Consider the following 19,107-nt stretch of genomic DNA (forward strand, 5'->3'; position numbering starts at 1 on the left):
TTGGTCTTGGGATGGGGGCTGAGCCCCCATTTCTGGCAGTAACATAAGCGACAGCTCGAGAACTTTCTTTGACAGTGTCTTACCTTCCTTAGCAAGCCTTAAAAGCAAAGTAGAGATTCCTGGACATGGCTGACAAAATCAGATCCAGACATTTCTTCTTGCCTTGTCACCACCACCACCATTTAATCGTGCGGGGTGGGCAGGACTTACACAGAGGTTAGTTGCAGACTTCTTCTCAGCCTCTGGGGTGCTGTAGGGATCCGAGGTCTTACAGGATACACGTTTCCCATGATCACTGCCTCTTGTGGGGGATTAGGGAGCGGGGAGGGCCCCAGCTATCTTCAGGTTGCAACTTTTTGTTGGGGGAGGTTAAACTGAGCAGTCTGTACTCAAGAGTTACCAAGGAAACCTGCCATCTTTCTTTTCGGACTTGCTGGTCATACTTTGCAACGCCAATGATCCTGGAAGTCATTAGTCACTGTGGGATTGCAAGTGTGAAGTGCCTCGGGTGGCAAAGGGAGGCCAGGCATGGTTGGTGTCCAGAAATCCAAGGTTCCAACCTCTGGGGTGTCGCCTCTTCTCCCAGCCCTTCCCACACCAAATCCTCTACTGCTTTCGGCTTGTTTCTCTCAGGGAAGGGCATGCAGCCCTACCCTCTCATCTTTCACCCACCTCAGTGGGCAACTCAGGGTCTCTGAATTTGGCATGCCACAGAGCAAGAGCCCTTTGGGGCTGGGGACTGGGGGGAGGAGGCTGGGATATCGTTTAGCATCTCGATGGTAAGAGTGGGCGGGTGAGTTGACATGTTGGTAATATATTGTTCAAACCAAGGCGAAACACAATTGAAACAAAAAATGTTTTGTGTGACAAAGCATTTTCAATGACTTGTGAATTTATGTAAAAATTCTTCAGAATTAAGGATCTATTCCATGTAGATACCATGGAACAAATCACCCTTACAGAAAAAAAAAATCTCAAATTGCAAGGTGTCTGCTCCCTCTGCTCCCTCCTGTAGGTAGAAAACAATACCCGCCGGTGTTAGCCCTGTGACTCAGTGGGAGCAGGGCGGAAGTGGGGAGCAGGGCAGTGGAAGCCATCCCCACCAGGATGGAGCGGAGCAACCGCACGTGGCCCTGGCTGGACGCTCCCACTGCAGAGGCCCGTGCGACGGGAACGCTGACGAGCATAGGGCTTAATTTCTGAAATCCAGCTGCATAAAGCGAGCATAGGGCTTAATTTCTGAAATCCAGCTGCATAAAGCGAGCATAGGGCTTAATTTCTGAAATCCAGCTGCATAAAGGCACGGAGATGGGAATAAGGCAGAACTTCAGAGACACAGGACTGGAAGGATTAAAGGAGGAAAGAGACTTACCAAAATAGGATAAAGTTCCCTGTCTCACAAGTCAAGGTAGCAAGCATAATGCTCCACAGGTGTCATCTAAGAAGGTACTTGACCCTTTGCCTATGAGGAGTAGTTTTGGGACATGTTTCTAAAATCTCTGCTCAAGGGCAGAATACATTTCCGTGAATTCAGTGGGCTCTTCGTCTCCAGAAGCTGAGAAGAAAAGAGGGAGACGTTGGGAGACAGCTCAGTGGGTAAAGTACTTGCTACAAACCATATGCACCTGAGTTCAGATCCCAGCACCCATCTTAAATGCCAAGCATGGTGGTCTGTGCCTATAATCCCCAGTGCTAGGGGGTAGAGAGGAGGTATCCCTGGGACTCACTGGTGAGATAGTGTCGCCATCGTGGTGAGCTCTAGTAATTCTTTCTGTCAGAAAGAATGGGGAGCATTGAGGAGGACACCAGACATTAGTCCTTGGCCTCCACATACATGCACATGTGTATCTACACACACAAACATGAATGCACACACACATGTACACATCAAAGAAAGGAAGAAAGGAGAAAGAGGCCAGAGCTGTTCCCACAACTGTAGATCGTTCTCTGGTTTCAAGCCAAGATGAGGGCTTGTTGATGAAAACTGTGAAACCGGCACCTTAAGGGGCAAGGAGGCAGCATGGCATGCCTTTTGGAAAGTTCTCCTGTAGAGGAAGATCGAATTCCCAGGTCCCTTCATCACTCCGCCGTGCCTACATTCTTGTGTCTAGGCAAAACCCAGCTTAGTCCCAGGGACGGTGGCCTGAGCGGAGGCCCGGGAGAGCCACCTGTCTGTCTCGTGCATCTGCTCTACATATTTGCCCCTCGTGAAAATGAGGGCTCACCATCTGCCTGCTACCTATCCCCTAAGCTCATGCTGCCACGCATCTTGAGATTTTTCCCTCAAGGATCTAGCTCGCTATCTGACTGGTAGTGAAGGGATGGTGACAGAAACATTGCCCACATGCCCCAGGGTAACACGGGCTTCGAAATCTGGAGGCTCTATTCTGGGCTCCTAGCTCAGCTTCTGGAGTGCAGCCAGGGTATCTCCTCTCTGGGTGCTGGTCCATCCAATAGGGTATCCCTCCTTCTTCCTCAAACGCTGTCTGTGGGATCATATTCATAGCAGTCCCCAGGCTCTCCCGGGTGAATGCTCCACAAAGTGGGTCATCACAGAGCAGGTTATGCTTTGATGGAAAGACACTGGTGCTCCCGATTCTGCATCAAATGCATCATAGCGTCTGATCACTCAAAAGGGGACAGTATCTATAAACATCCATAAAAACACAAAACAGTAACATTGCCTCTGTGTATTCTAGCATTCATAAATGTGCACACCCAATTGCCTCTAGTGAAAGACAGCTTAGGTATCCTATACTTTACCTCACATTAGTCACAACAAATATTAAAATGGTGCTTAGAAATATAATGCTGCTCTCTCCTCCTTAGAAGTTAGAAGCAGGGCAGGGAAATTATTTTGATGGCCGAAATTTGTTTGAACAATTGTCCAAAGAAGTGCAAAGTGGAGCGTTTTTTTGTTTGTTTGGTTGGTTGGTTTTATTGTTTTTTTGTTTTTTTTGTTTTTTTTTTTTTGGCTGGAGCATTTTCTTTAAAACAACTCCTTGCTAGGGAGCTGCCCCGCCGAGACCACACAGCCCCACTCTCCCTTCACGTTCCCAGGCATTGTCTGCAGCGAACAGCGACTTCCAACTCACTCTGCTGCCTTTTGAGTTGCCCTCTCAGTGGTAGATGCTCAGCAGCCTTTGCCCACCAAGGTTGGCAGCAAGAAGATGTGTAGCTCATGTTGAAAAGCATTTTGAAAGCAAAGGTGGAGTCAACTTCTTTCCTCTCACTCTCTCGTCCTCTTCAGTTAATTCACATTCCCAGGGACCGGCTGCTCAGAATCAGCCGGACATACTGTCACCCCCTCCATCCATCCAGTCCTAGTGACTGAGCGTGGGCCCTGCGCCAGGTGCCAGGTGGTGGACCCAGACCTGTTCCCTCTCTGCTTCCGGGATCGGCTCAGTCTGTGTATCCTGGGGAGAGCCCTGGTCAGGTTGGACGCAGTCCTTACCTTCCAGAAGCTCTGTCCATGCCATGCCTATCCTTACCAAAGATTAGAGAGCCTCTCCCGTGCATCCCTCGTGCAGCCATTTGCCACTGCAGAGGGACAAATAACTCTGAGGGTGGCTTGATGCTTTGTTGACAGGCTAGCAGAGCACTTCACACTTCATAAGAAAGGCAGGAAACCAATTATCAGCCCATTAGCAACCACTTTCCGAAGAAGTTTCCAAACTGTCTTCACCAGAGCCCTGCCACGGCTCACAGGGAAGCGTGGTTGCTTCTGCCATTTTGTACAGCGCATAAGAAGGTGTGAACCCTAACTGCGTCAGTCCTAATGCGTATGGCGTACGTGTGAAATGAGAGGGCAGGGCCTCCTGGGATATATACAGTTTAATTTATACTTCAGCAAACAGTCTTGAAAGGTCGCTGGAGGGAGAATTGGGCCCTTGGGTACTGAGTGAAGATGCCACAGAGGAGGCTGGGCTTTGGAGAGCTGCAAAGTGAAGAAGGGGGCTCTGTGGAGTGGTGCTATGAGAAATAGCCTCTGCTAGCATTCCCCCATCATTTTCCCTATCCAACACGAACACTGGGGGCATACACCTTTGTGGAGAAAGGAATGGATTGGGTCGCAGGCCAGGGCCATCGGGAAGCTGCTGTCACCTAGAGACCATTGCTTATGTTTAGGGTTTATCAGTACTGTTGGTGTTTCATTCCAGATAATTATTTGTGTGTGTGTGTGTGTGTGTGTGTGTGTGTGTGTGTGTGTGTAGGGCAATCTTTAGCAGCATCCCCCCCTCTACCCACTAAACACCTGCACGCCAGCTGGAACAACCACAAATATCTGCTGACACTGACACGCAATTCCCTGGTGGAAAACCCACGTCAGATAAGGAGCTTCTGATCTAGGATGTCTTAGTCTTGTCTCGCGAAGACCCTGGTGGGTTTGCCTGGTGCGGCTGGTATTAAAATCGGATGCAATACGATAGCAAGGAAATGTGAGCAGGGGGAACGCGGGTATTTATTACCTATTTAATGTCACTGGAAACACGTGAGTCTTTCTCCAAACTTGCAGAGCTTTGATTCTCTCTGATTATACGTGAAACTAAGAGCAAGGAGCTGCAGCAATGGCTATTAAGCTATTGAAGGCTAGCCTAGAGCTCAGGTTGTTCACTGACGGTGCAGCAGAGGGAAGCCTGGCGCTCACTCCAAGTCCTGTGCTTTTTCCATTGCTCCAGCTTTCCAGACCCAAGGGCTCACTGGCAAGACAGGGACGAGGAATCATTAGGACAAAATCCTAGGCCAGTGTACAGAAACACACTGCTGCCTGAGTTACCCCCCCCCCAGAGTGTAACAAAGGTTGACAGGAGTTAAACTAAGTCTTGAAGGAAGTCTAGGACTAATCCTGTATTCAGATGTCAGTGATGGCTTCTTTTCCCTGTCTTTACTCTTTACATTTCTTCTGCTCACCCACCTCTCTATCTCGGTTGATGCATTGAGCTCCTATTGTATACAGAGTCGATGGCATAAGAGGGTGTGGCTGTTTCTTGGTCAAGTTGTAAATTAGAGGCCCCCCCCCCCCATGACCCTGCTTAGGCTAAAGGGATGATTTGTCAGGGCTGTACCTGATGTCACTTCCCATGACTGTATATATGGAAGTTTCTACAGCTCAAGGGATAACATTAAGCTTTGGGGATGTTCTAGTACTTAAAAAAATTTTTTAATCTTTTTTAAGAATTTAAAGAAATATTAACAGTTTAAATGAAATGACCTTAATCTTCCTCTCCTCAATGAGAACTGATTCCACCTCACTTCATCTATCCTTTTTTTTTTTTTTATCTATTTGCCTGTTCATACTTGTCTATTCCCCATCTGCACACTCCTCTCATGGGGTTTTAATCAAGATGACTTTACCATGATTCATGCTGTGTCCATGTTACATCATATATCTTCTCATGTTCCTACATGCCTTTCATTCTCCTCTTTTCTAAGATCAGTGGAATATTCTGTGCAGTAAATGGACTAAGATTCATTCACCCAACCAATTCTGCTCAATTCTTTTATATAAAGCTGTGATGAATATCTCTGCGTCTATGGCCGCTACCACCCTCTGCATTGATTTCCCTAGGATTAATTCCTAGGGGTAAGGTTATTGGAGCATTTTTATAACTCTTGATGCATATCATTGTATCATCTTTCCCCAAAATGTTGTGCCCATTCACAATGCCAATAGCAAAAGCTGTAAGCTTACTGTCCCTAGAATGCGCGGCCTTCCCGCCCATAAGCATGGCCTCATTGCCCGTGTATCCATCTACTTCCGCTTTCTAAAGAGAACAACTTTGTGCTGTTCTTCCTATAGGTGATGCCTTGTCACCTTGGTCAGCTTCTCTAGTTCTCGGCGTTTATGTGGCCACTTAACCATGCTAATTTAATAAATGTACCCCTTTAACATACCCTGATCATCTGCCGCGAAGGGCCCAAGGTGACAGTAAGAGCTACGGAACCAGAGATGAGGAGTTCAAGTGTTGACCTCAGGGAGCTCTCTTCATGGATGACAGATCCAGTTATGCAAATTGAAGTCATGCCTTGTGGGTTAATTTTAGTTTTTCAACAAGATGTCCTGGTGTAACAGATACACTTAGGATCGTCCTTCATGGGACTGTCCTTACTGGCTTGAGTGTAACAGGCATCCAAGCGGGTGCTGACCAGACTGCATTGGCCCCGCTTCTCACAAAACAAACTGGGCATGGTAACTGTTAGAAGAGTTGACAGTCAAAGAAGGACAGAGCTGGGGCCTCATTGGAAAAGTGGCAGTCATGGGTTCTCAGAAAAGTTATGGGATGTGCGAATGTCCAAGCAAAGGGGATATGTAATCCATGGATACGTACATGCCCGCATGCAAATATGAGCATGTGCTTGCTCACTGGCATCCTGGGTCCTTGGGATTGCACAGGGCCCTGGAGACGATGGCTGCTGAAGGTGGGTGTGAGTGCAGAAGGCTGGTGGGGTCTGTGGCCATAGAGTCTGGGGACAGCCATGGGCCAGAGCCTGCCCCTGTATTAGGCAGGAGGATAAAAGAGGTCTCAAGAGTGCACTGCGATTTACGTCCTGATCCTGGGCCAGTACGTCATTTCCCACCTGTTCTCAGTCAGCCTGGGTCTTGCCCCATGGAGCAGGGGCACGGAGTCTTTGCTGTTCAAGATTTTTATGTACAAGTGGAGAGGGCTGGTATTTTCCCAATATGAAAGCGTCCATCCCAATGTGTGGACAGAAGTCTTTGTGGCCTTCCATACACATGTTTACCCGATTCAGTCTTGTTTTCCTGTCTTTCCATTTAGCTATTTTGCATTATGAAGTTGTTTTACATTTCTGTGCAGACAAATCCCTCAATATTTGTGATTTCCTCCCAAAGCTGACAAAGTTATCATTCTGTTACAAATCTGAGAAGCAGTTTTGCTATTTTTAGTTATCTGTCAGTAGTTTGATTTCTTTAAACTATAATTTGTTAATCCATCTGGAGTTTATTTGGATGCATGCATAATATTGCCCAAACTCTTGGGCAGTTTTCCAACATAATTTTTTTAAGTAATTCGCTTCCCTTGTGACGTTAGGGAAGTGTTTTGCTTTACCCGAGGACACTCCGGGGCCTCGATGTAGTCAAGTTTGTTTCCCTGAGTCACCCTTTGCTCTGATGCTTCATGTCTGCCTTAGCCCTGGCATTGAATGATTCTAATTGTTGTTTTATAATACGTTCTAATATCTAAGCAGAGCTCAAAAACACCTCCTTTCTTCCTTAATTATCTTCCCTTTCATAATAGCCTATTGTTTTTGTCATCTGTTTGTTGCTCAAGATTAATTTTAGAATCATTTTGTCAGAGCAAAAAATAATAATAATAACAAGCCTGTTGGGATCTTGCGTGTGCGTGCCTGTTAAACTATAAATTAACTTGAAGAAAATAAGCATTTGCCTAGTACTCGGCTTTGCATCCGGATGCATAGCGTGTGTGTCTTTCGCCTCTCTCCTTTCATTTTTCTAAATATACCAGCTCCGTGGTTTTCCTCATCCAGGCCACATCCGCAGTTTGTTACCTTTCTTCTGAAATTGGCAGGTGTTTTTTGCACTTCCACGCCCACCTCCACCTCCATGTCCTGCACCCAACAAAGCTTGTCCCCGTTTCCCCTCCTGTTCGTGGCCAGCACCTGTAAATGTATAATCTCAGATTTTCCAATTTCAAACATCCTTTCCTTTGGACCAGAAAATATGATCGCAATAGCCTCAGAAATTGCTTTTTTTTCAAATGCTTGGAGCCGGTGTTGGGATGAGCCAAGATCTGAAACTGTCAGCTTCAGTGTGGGGAATGATATTTCCGGGAACCTTTTTGACGGGCCAGGGGCCATGATGAGGGCTGTGTGAGCGTCTCCTGTTTGGGATAGCATTCTCATTTCTCTGGAATGCCATTTCCATCAAGGTCCCATTGATAATAAAGGGCCCCAAGTCAGAACTTGGGGAGTTCCAATGCACTCCTCTCTCTGTTACCCAGTCCTCAAATCACTGAGCCAGGCATGGTGGTGCACGCCTTTAATCCTAGCACTCGGGAGGCAGAGATAGGAGAATTGCAGTGAGTTTGAGGCCACCCTGAGACTACATAGTGAATTCCAGGTCAGCCTGGGCTAGAGTGAGACCCTACCTCGGGGAAAAAAAACTGGCCACTGAAAGCCTATGCCATTGCTTTTCCAGTGATATGCCGAGCTGGGGGGTGGGACTTGCTCTGCAGAAGATTGCAGGTAAGCCACAGGGTCATTGTCTTCCGAGTCTGTGGCAGTAGTAGGAGTAGAGAGATGTACCTGTCCCAGCAACAGAGAACGGGCACATGCATGCCTACAAAGCATCATGGTGCCACAGGGGCAGTCTGGGGAAGGCAAGGCAGAGTCGAGGGACTCCAGAGCTGGCAGAACTGACCCTGGATCAAGGGCTGGCTCTCACAGGCCACTGCCAGCATTGCTTATCAGAACGTCCAAGGAAAGAGAGTCAACTTAGACCTACCAGGCCAGCGCAGGTCCCGTAACCACTCATCCACTGTGTGTTTAAACAGTCGGATACTTGATGAGTGGGGCACTTCTGGGATGAAACAAGTCCTCTCCAAGGGAATAAGATCTGCCCCTGCAGGGTGTGTTTCTGCACCAACCAGGAACCATAATGGCAGAAAGAGCTTTACTGAGAACAAGGACTTGGGGGAGGAGTCAAGAGCCAGCTCAGGGAGCTGGAGAGATGGCTTAGCGGTTAAACGCTTGCCTGTGAAGCCTGAGGACCCCAGTTCGAGGCTCAATTCCCCAGGATCCACGTAGCCAGATGCACAAGGGGGAGCATACGTCTGGAGTTCGTTTGCAGTGGCTAGAAGCCGTCTCTCTCTATCTGTCTCTTTCTCTCCCTCTCTCTCTGTCACTCTCAGATAAATAAATAGAAATGAACAAAAAAAATTTTTTTTCAATCTGGTCTATGACCAATTTTTATATTAAAAAAAAGAGTCAGCTCAGAAGCCTAGTCCCCAACTCCATGATTGAGACATCATGTTAAGGAAGGGTCATAAGAAAGGAAGGTCCTCAAACTCAGAAAGCCGATGAGTAAGCGGATCTCCTGTCAATCCCACCAGATAGCCACACCTTAGCCACTGGCTTATGGAGAGGAAACATCCTGCTCAGTGTACCAGAAAGCTTAGCTGAACTTGGCTCACGATGAGGCTGAAAGAACTGGGCCCATTGAATTCAAGTGTGCAGTGGTGGTCATGGCCAAGGGAAGATTAAGCAAAGGCTGCGTGAACAGACAGTACACAGTGGAGTGGACACTTCCACTGTGCCCATAGCAGTCCCATACCTAGTGTCCTGCTCTATGGCTGAGTAGACAAATACATGGTGAGTTGAGGAGGTATCTTTGGCCCTGCTCCGTCAAAAATGGACCCAAACTCAGCTAAGCATTGGCATCCCTCACAAGCATTCGAAATGTAAAATTCCTGGTCTCTTTCCCAGAATTTCCAACCCATTGGGTCCTGGAACTGTAGTCCTAGAACGTACCTAGGCGATTTAAATTTGGGGCCAGGTTTCTGATCCACTCGCACGGAACATCCACTGTGTGCCAACCGTTTTTGGGAGAGTTTGATGGTGTTTCCGAGTTGTTTGGTGCCTTGCCAAGAGGGCAGCCTGTGAGACATGGTACCGTGCTGCGTGAGGTGATACATCATGGTCATGTGTTGCTTCTTTGAGGCTATCCCCCCATGGGGGTCAGGATCTCCCGGCATCCATGGGCTGTCGCTGATATCCCAGCAAGAGGGGATGAGTGGCCGCATACTTGGACCTCACATCTGCCTGTGGTGATGGCCAGCTTTCATTTAGTTTAGATGAAGCAAAGCATGGGGTTGGAAACAGCTGTGCGTGGGCATTGTGTTTGACTCTAAGGAGGGTTTGGGGGTGTAGGGCTCTCCCATGGTTCTTGCCCTCCGTGAGCTCATAGTTGCTTAATAAGTGGCATAAGCATATGCTTTTTTTTTTTAATCAGAGAGAGAGAGAGTGGGCATGCCAGAGTATTTAGCCACTTCAACAGAACTTCAGATGCATGTACCACCTTGTGCATGTGGCTTCCATGGTTACTGGGGAATCAAACCTGGGTCCTTAGGCTTTGCAGGCAATCACCTTAACCGCCTAGCCATCTCTCCAGCCCAGCCATGTACTTATATGACAAAGCAGACTCCAGATTATTACAGTAATAAATGTGGTCACAAAGTGCTGGAAGAAAGGGAGAAAATGTATTCCAATGAGCAGCTTTTCAGAAGTCTTCTTGGAGGATTGTAGCATAGGCAATGACCTTTAGTCTGACCCAGGAATCTGTCCAGAGCCAAGCTGTGAACATGGTTTCATCCCAGTCCCATAATCCTACAGCTAAGAGTCCTGTTCCAAGGAATATTAGGGCCTGCTGGGGACAGTGGGAGCTGGAAAGACTGACCGAGCTATGGGCGTCTAGTCACGGCCCACCCCTTGTGCTTAGGAGGAACGGCCTACCGCTGCCATTCTCGCTTTGCCCTCTGTCTTTGTGATCAAGGCAACAGGCCCTCTTCCCCTGTGAAGTGCCCCTGCTCAGGGTGCCTCCTTCACCACATGGGACTCAGAGCTATGCGGACAAATATTGAACTTCATCCAGTAAGGTCTTTTGTCCCAGCAGCTGTCTCGGGATCTGGAATTTGAAGCGTTACCATACCCCTCTTTGTGCTTCGAGCTCCTTGGTGAGTTCACCATCTCGCTTGGATATAAGTGCATCACCCTAGGCCTTGGGTATTGTGGGTGTCCTCAACCTCTGTGATTCTCAGAAAGGCACTGCTCACCTTGGCTTTTGGGGGAGACTCGAGTCACCCATCCTGGTTTTATGGCCCTCCCACTCCAGTTCCTATGGATGACATCAGTCTTCTGGGGAGTCGTCAGCTCAGGGGTTCAGAACAGGTTGCTTGCCATTACCTTCCATATGAACACAGAAACTTGCATCAAGGTCTCGAAGGATGCTTTCTCAGACTGAGTGTGCCCACGGATCATGTTGGGTTCTCCTGGAGGGAAATCCACAGACTTCCATGTGATCATGCTAAGTGAACACTTGGGCTCTTCCCCAGTCTTCAGTGGGTGGTGGCTTGAGGAAACAAGACTCGATGTGGTTGGTTTAGACCCTGAAGTTCCTCTGCTAATACTGCCTTTGGAAACATCACTGACTCTGTGACGGAGCTCAGCTCCCAGGGAAAGAGGGCAGGTCTCACGGGCCTCAAATCTCCAGTAGCCTGCGTCAGTAGTCCCGGGAACACCTTCTCAACTGTTGGAGGTGTAGTCCCTGCCCTTCCTTAAAATGATCTGAGCTGGAGGGATGGTTTCTGCTCTTGTATGATATCATACCAAGGTACTTTTCTAACCTCAACTCATGCCTAAGTCTGACATATCAGAGTGACAAGACAGCCTAGCTAACCTCCGAGCTCTGTCACAGAGTCCGCCATACTTCCTAAGGCATTTTTAGCAGAGGAACTTCATGGAGTCTCTACCAACCACATAGAGTCTGGCTTCACTCAAGCCACCACCCACAGAAGACTGGGGAAGAGCACAAATGTTCACACAGAGGACGGCTGATGTCTGCCCTGTGATAAGGACAGAATCCTGTGAGTGTCAATGAGGGCGGTAGCTATGGGTCTCACAGTGTTGAGAAGCACTCAGAAGCAGCCTTTCTGGAGACACAGAAAGACTGAGTCATCAGGGCCCCATCTCTCACCCCATGCATCTCAGTCCCTCAGAATCCCACAGAAAACTTGAGACATACAGACTGTCCATCCTCCATTGCTGGATTATTCAGCAGTTGGCCCCCATGCAACTGACAGAGCAGCCATCTGCCCACAGAAAGGGGTACCCACTGCACAGTTGGCAGCCATGCAGCACACCATTCATGGACATGGGTTCAGCTATTGTCTTGGGTTTTGTGTGGCCTGTTTATTCATCAAGGAGGAGTCAGGGAAAGAGGAATATCAGATCAGAGAGGAAATTTCGGGGTCTGAGGTCTGCTTTGTGGAGGCTGGGCTGCCTCTGGCTGCTTCAGTTGGCTGATTGAGAGACCTGTGGACCCTCTGAGCAGAAGTGTGAGGGCAGGACCCCACCAGGAGCAGCAGAACTGGGACACACCTTTTTCTCAAATTCAGTACTCCTTTTTTTCCCCCAAATTCATCAAAACCTGAATTTATTCTGTCAAGCACCAGGCATAGTGATGCCCTCTGCCTTCTGAGGCCTTTGAACTGGGTCTTCACATCAAAGCTATAGCTTACACAGTATTGATTAATTTTTATACAAACAGGAAAAGACTCACTTGAAGCGTTAACTCACACTTTCACTCCCCCTCCACCAAAGAGAAACACGACAACCAACCCCACGTTGTTTAGAAGGACTCAGATGTGCCCCGTCTTCAGGGGGGCAGCCGGCTTCGCTCCACGTATTGGTGGGCTGAGCCCTCAAAGCCACTCATCGGGAGCACAGAAAAGGAACTTTCCTCATGCTTTGTCCCTTGGGGTGTTGGAGTGTGTCCTGTGAGCCGGTGACACGAGCTCAGACAGCGGCTGAATGGGGCATGGGTAGCTCAGGTCAGAGGCTGCCTGTGACTGGGGTCTGGAGGCTCGGGCGAGCGCTGGGGCCAGAGGGCGGCCTCCACTGTAGGGATGAGGTAGGAAGCCAGCCTGGCTGCAGGCAGTGGAGCATCCCCAGAGATGGTGCTTTGTACCAACTGATCTATACTGAGAACCCTTGGCAACATTTAAGGGACTCGGGGAACGGGGTCCTGCCATGGGGCCCAAGACACGCACCGTGGACGAGCGCCACGAGAGGGCTTCTGTGTGGGGCTCCAGCTCCAGTGGGTTTGGGTGGCGAGTGCGAAACTTGGAGCAGATCAGGAATACTCTTGTGGGTAGGGGATGAAAGGACCGTGGGCAGGGTGACCGTCTCCCTATTTGCTTGGGACAAATTCCAGTCGGCACCGTTGGTTCTAGGTGATCATTAAGGGTGCCACTTGTCATATTCAGCAGTGTTCCAGTTAGTGCAGTCTGTGACCGCTCTCACTACAGCTTAACAGACTTCATGCTGAACAGGGGATTTGGATGCCAAGGGAGAGCTGAGCAAGGTCCAGGAGCCTAGGTGTGATCAATCCCTGCCTCCCCCTCCCACCTCATCTCATGCCACTCTTTCCCGCAAAACTCTTCGCTACCTCGCTGTGCTTGTGCTTACCTGCTGCTACGTCCCTCGTGGTGCCGGCTCCTCATCCTCATCCTCATCCTCATCCTCATCCTCATCCTCATCCTCATTCCTTGCCTGTTCCCTTCCCAGAGTCCGTCTCTAACCACCTCATCCACAAGAGCAGTCCTTTGCTTTTTACTTTACTCATGCCACTCTCAGAAGCGTATTGACCAACTTTTTTTTAAAAAAGCTATTATTTTTATTTAATTGAGAGAAAGAGGCAGAGAGAGGGGGGAGGGAGGAAAGGAGAGAGAGAGAATGGGTGCGCAAGGGCCTCCAGCCACTGTAAATGAACTCCAGATGCATGCGCCACCTTGTGTATCTGGCTTACGTGGGTCCTGCACAATGGAACCTGGGACCTTTGGCTTTGAAAGCTAAAGCCTTAACCACTAAGCCATCTCTCTGGCCCTCAGTCAACTTTTGCTGTAGCATCAATAGCCTCAATGGCTCGCAGCAATAAATGAGTCCCTGTCAGGTTCCATGGGGGATGTAAGTCGGCTGTGGCTCTGTTGAACTCTGTGTGGCATCTCATTGTGGGACCCAGGCTGAGCAGGCAGCCTTTATCTAGAGCTTGCTATTCTCCCAGCGGGAAGCAAGTGCTCCAAGGGACAGAACCAGACCACCCAAGCACACTGAATGCTTATGTTTGGAATTTCTTGTCATGTTCACTCACACTCCATGGTCTAAAGCTGATCACAAGCCCAAGGTCAATGATGGCAGGGAAGAGAGCTCCACCTAAGGGGATGCAGGGCAGGGGTGGCAAGGGAACAAATGTTGATTTTTTTTAATGGATAAATAATGCCATCTATCACAATAAGCAACACTTACTTCATTAACACTCCTGAAGGCACAACCATATGTGTCTTATTCATTGCTGTCTCTTAGTGCCAATCTTATAGAAAATTGCTTGTGACTATTTCTCTGTGGTGCTGTACTATTAGTAGTGCTGGGATTGGTGTTATGATAACAGACAGAGCCAGCATGGTTGGAGTGGGAGAGAATTTGGATAGAAAGCTATCAGCAGCAAGATTTTATTCTTCTGTTCTCAAACTGGTGGAGTTGTAGCTGAGGGTAGCAAGGCACTGGGTAGGTGAGCTTGGTGCACACACCCTGTGACTAAGCTAAGCGTGGGTAAGTGTGGAGCAGGAAAGACCAACATCACTCACCAGAAACGTTGCTTAACAGAGTTACAGGGGGCCAAGAGGAAAGAACATCCTAGGAAATGAAAATAGCTCATAGAAAAGAATAGGCCATGGGGTGAGCTTTGCACATTTGTAGAGCTGCAAGTGGCCTGATTTGACTGAGGCAGGAGGATGAAGATCAAAAGGGCCTTTGTGAGTCGGGTGCCTCTTTAAGAAGTCTAGACTCCATCCTGTACGCAGTGGGAAGTCTTTAAAATGTTCCCAACAAAGCTGTAAGGGAGTGAAATTTGTGATTTACAAATCCGCCCCTCCTGGTGGAGCCACCATGGAGGGTGAGTTCCAGGGGGTAACATTTGAAGGGCGAAACGAGCGCGAGGAGAGCAGCGGGCAGCAGGCCTCGCCCAGGCGGCCCTGTGATGCGGCTGTGGCGGGAACGAGAAGCAGAAGCAGTGGCAGGTTAAATCCGAGGACTGCTGTCACCACCAGCCAGAGAACCCTCCTCGGAGGTGGAGGAGACACTGAGGAGACTTAAAACTCATCAAAGCAGAGAATCAGAGGCTGCCAAGAGCTCAACACTACTGCGGACTTGTAACAGGCCCTCCTAGGCTCAGGGAGCATTGTGGTAGAGTGGGCAGAAAGACCGCTGCAGGGTGGGAAAGTGGACTGTGAGGCGCTGTCTCCCCACAGGGAGCAGACTGCTGTGCTCACGACCCCACAGTGATTACCAGTACCCCGACTGAGGAGAACCCCCTCAGCGGAATGGGAACAAGGGAGAGGTGACCAAAGGGGATAACCCGATGGGAATATGACCGATGTGTTAACTGTTCATATATTACAGTTCCCAGTGAAAATTACTTTGACAGAAGATATATTTAGTCGTTGAAGGGCTATGCATTGAGGGAAAAGATGTTGACTCACTTTGCTCAGGCCCTTGGATGTTGTCATTCATGGAGATAAAGCATAAAGGAAGCTTTGGAAAATAGCTGAAGAATTCTGTTTGGGACAATTGTAGTCATGTAGAGACGCACAGCTGGCAGTTTTGTGTTGAGCTTACAGTGTGGGAGGGGTGTGTGTGTGTGTGTGTGTGTATTTTCAGAAGACAATGGCACAAAGAAGGAGGAGCAGGAAGTGTACAAGCTCTGGGAAAGCCCACTCCTGGGTGATGGCAGAGCTGTGTTATTTCTTTTTTTATACAGGATGTATTTTTAATTTAATTTGTTTGGGGGGGGGGAAGAGAGAGAGAGAATGGGTGTGTCATGGCCTTCAGCCGCTGTGAACGAACTCCAGACACATGCGCCACCTTGTGCATCTGGCTTGCATGGGTCCTGGGGAGTAGAACCAGGATCCTTTGGCTTTTCAGGCAAGTGCCTTAACCACTAAGCCATCTCTCCAGCCCCTGTGTTATTTCTTGATGCCAATGACAGTGTAGGTCCTAGAATCTAAGAGAACCAAGCTTGAGGAAGACCAGGGGTCTAGTTTGGACCATATTTGATTCAGTTTGCTGTGATAAAATCCAAGCCCCTTTCCATATTCTAAAACACCCTCGGTCAGCCTCCACAACTCACCATATGTGCCTTGTGCCATTAATGACTCTGCTGCTACACTCTCCTCCTATGGCCCTGGTGCTCTGCAGGCAAGGTGTGCGCACATGTATTCTCAGAGGGAACCAAGGCTAGAGTTCATGCTGCATATGATAGGGATGAACCCTGCCCAGAGACTGACCACCATTACATGACGTGTGTCACCTCAAGCCCCTCCCACACTGGGGGCGAGTAGACAGTCAGCAAAGTTCTTGCTGCGCAGGACCTGATTCTGATCCTCAGCCCCCATGTAAGATGCTGGCGATGGCCTCGTGCACCTGTAACTGAAACACTTGAGGCAGAAGCTGGCAGAGCCCCAGGGATTAATGGCTGGGGCTCGTCTAGCTGAATGGGTAACTCCAGACTAATAAGAGACCCCACCTAAAAAAAAAAATAAGGTGGAGCACAACTGAGGAAGGCACCCAGCTTTCATCTTCAGCCTCACATACACCCTCACACACAGCCTCTTTGGCCCCAACAAAATGAAATAATAACTTTCACCAAGTTCTCTGACATCACCAGAGATGATGTCAAGATAACTGGAAATAGAAATTAATGTTCCCCGAGCTGAGCAGAATGAAGTAAAAGAAACATGAAGGTGGGATTGTCAGACCTCTGCTTCCCACTCAGCCGTAGCATTAATCAGCACAGCTGCCTCAGTTTGCTGTTCTAAGAGACGTACAATGAAGCAAGAAAAACCTGATTGGGCCCTTGTGCTTGAGTGAGCATGGCCAGAGAAAATCGGCCAAGCAGGCAAATTGGCACTGTTGCAAGTTCATGGCCACCAGTCTCAATCACGCCTCCCACAATGCCCGGCAATCCATCTGTGTCCTCCACTTCCCCACGGAAACTGTCCCAAGCATTCTCTGCTCTCTTTAGCCCGTCCCAGCCCTCACATTGCACTTGAGAATGACCTTGCCTTCCACCCTAGCAAGACACACAACTTCCAGTCTAAAGACTCCAAGGCTGCCACTGTCTAGCATTCTCACTTCTCCACCTTCCCCTGCTTTTATGGTAGAGGGATGAACAATCCTTTCTCTTGTCACAACCAGTCCCCTTCATAGATTATACAGCATGAAAACAAAAATGAACAGACTTACCTCTAGGTATGAGGTAAGGTCAGGGATCTTCAAACACCTTTGACATCATTAAATGTATCTCTGGGCTGGGATGCAGTTGAGTTGATAGAGTTGCTTGCCTAGCATGCATAAAGCCCTGAGATCAGTCCCCAGCACTGCATAAATTAGGCATGGTGGAGCCACTTGGAGGTCCAGGCAGGGAGATCAGATGATCAAGGTCATCCTTGGCTATATAGCCTTGGCTCCATGAGACTCTGTCTCAATCAGTAAATAAATACAAGCCCATCTACACTATATTCAGTACACACTGACTCATCAAAACATTGATTTCACAAGCAGTATTACCTTTACTTCCTGTAATGAACTCAGAATGTTTGTTTTCTTCCTTTTATTATTTTTTTAACTCTCATGACCTACTGTATCACAGCCCGTCACTCAGCTTTCAACACACCGATTTGTATATTTTGCTATGGATTTTTCCTCAGCTTCTGTGCCAGTCAGCTTTCTATCATGTACCAAATGCCTGAGTTAGTCAAGGACAAAGCTTACTCATTCACAGTTACTGAGGCTCAATCATGATTAGCCTCCTGCTTGGGGCCTGTGAGGCAGTGCACCATGGTGGGAAGCAATCAAGTGAAAGGAAGGGGCCAGAGTCCCCAGCAAGGTCATGGCAATGACCTAAGACCCTCCCAGAAAGCCAATCCTCCCAAAGACTCCACCACTTCCCAATATTACCACGCTGGGGAAGCTGCCCCTGACTGTTGGGCATTGGGAGGCATTGGAGATTTCCACTGTGGCACTGTTCAAAATCTGCCCCTCGGAACTCATTCTCCTTCTGCCTCCTCAGCCACACCCCCTACCTGTTCCCTCCCATCAACACTGAAATTCTCTCAGGCCTCTCATCATGTCTCTGAATTCGTTTTTTGGCATATGTGCTTGCTGTGTGTGTATGGCTGTGTGTGTATAGTCATGCATATGAGTGTGAGCACACGGTTACTGTGGTGCACGTGTGGAGGTCAGAGGACAACCTGACAGGCTGGGACCCCCCTGTGCACCTCCTTTGAACAAGGGCCTCTGATTCTTTGTGCTCAGCAGGCTAGCTGGTCTGCAGGCTTCTGCGGCAGGTCTCCGTCTCCTCCCATCTTGTCGTCACTGGGTTGGGATTGTATAAGCCCACTACGGCTTCCTTCCGGCTTTTACGTGAGGTCTGAGGATGTGAACACAGGTGCTCAAGTGTGTATGACAAACGCTTTATCCACCAAGATATCTCCCCAATCCATCTCTCCTCATCTTAAGATGACAGAAACATCTTCTTTGTACCCCCACATCTCCATACAGGGCCTCAGATACTGTCCCTCCCATTAGGACTTCAGGCAGGATCTCTGGACTTGCTGTGGGCACGTGTCTCCTCCCAGCCTCCTACCCCACCCCATCCTAACACTGTGGATACCACACCCGAGACTGCTCTCCCGGAGGCCACCACAGAGCCTTGTGCTGGTGACACCTGATGGGTCATTTTCAGTCGAGAGGTAGACTCGACGGGCAGTCTTCCCACAAGGCAGCCCTTCTTCCCTCTGGAAACCCCTTCCTCATCCTCACAACTCTCTGCTTCTCTCTTCACCTCTTGACTGTTTCATTTCTGCCTAACCAGCTTCTCTCCATTTGCCTAGAAAGTTCCCCACTGCTGCTTTATTGCATGCCAACGCAATAGCTCTTGCCATCTTAAGTTTTTGTTTTCAATCTTAACATTTTCCCACAGTTTCATTACCAACTTTATAGTCTTTTGTTAGCTGCCTTTATTTTCTTAGCCAGTATTTTTCTTTCAAATGTTTCTGTTTTATTAAATTGCAGGGGTTTTTGTATGGGTAAACCATAGTAAAAGTTCTACTAGAATAACTTGGACATCTTTTCTCTCCATGTGTTCTTTGTTGGTTAGCTTTTGGTTTTGGGGATACTTGAAATCCAGATTTTTTTTTTAACTTCAGTTTAAAATAATTTCCCTTGTGATTTTTTTTTTATTTTTTAAAAATTTATTTATTTATTTATTTATTTATTTATTTATTTATTTGAGAG

At 48.3% G+C, this 19,107-nt stretch overlaps 1 protein-coding gene across 5 annotated transcripts in view; it reads left to right on the plus strand.

The window, feature by feature from the left end:
- The window catches only part of Csmd2 (CUB and Sushi multiple domains 2), a 671,876-nt gene that overhangs the window by 397,895 nt on the left and 254,874 nt on the right, over positions 1–19,107 (plus strand). The window lies entirely within an intron of this gene.

This window comes from Jaculus jaculus, chromosome 5 (assembly GCF_020740685.1).
Source record: "Jaculus jaculus isolate mJacJac1 chromosome 5, mJacJac1.mat.Y.cur, whole genome shotgun sequence".
In the NCBI taxonomy this organism is placed as follows: Eukaryota; Metazoa; Chordata; class Mammalia; order Rodentia; family Dipodidae; genus Jaculus; species Jaculus jaculus.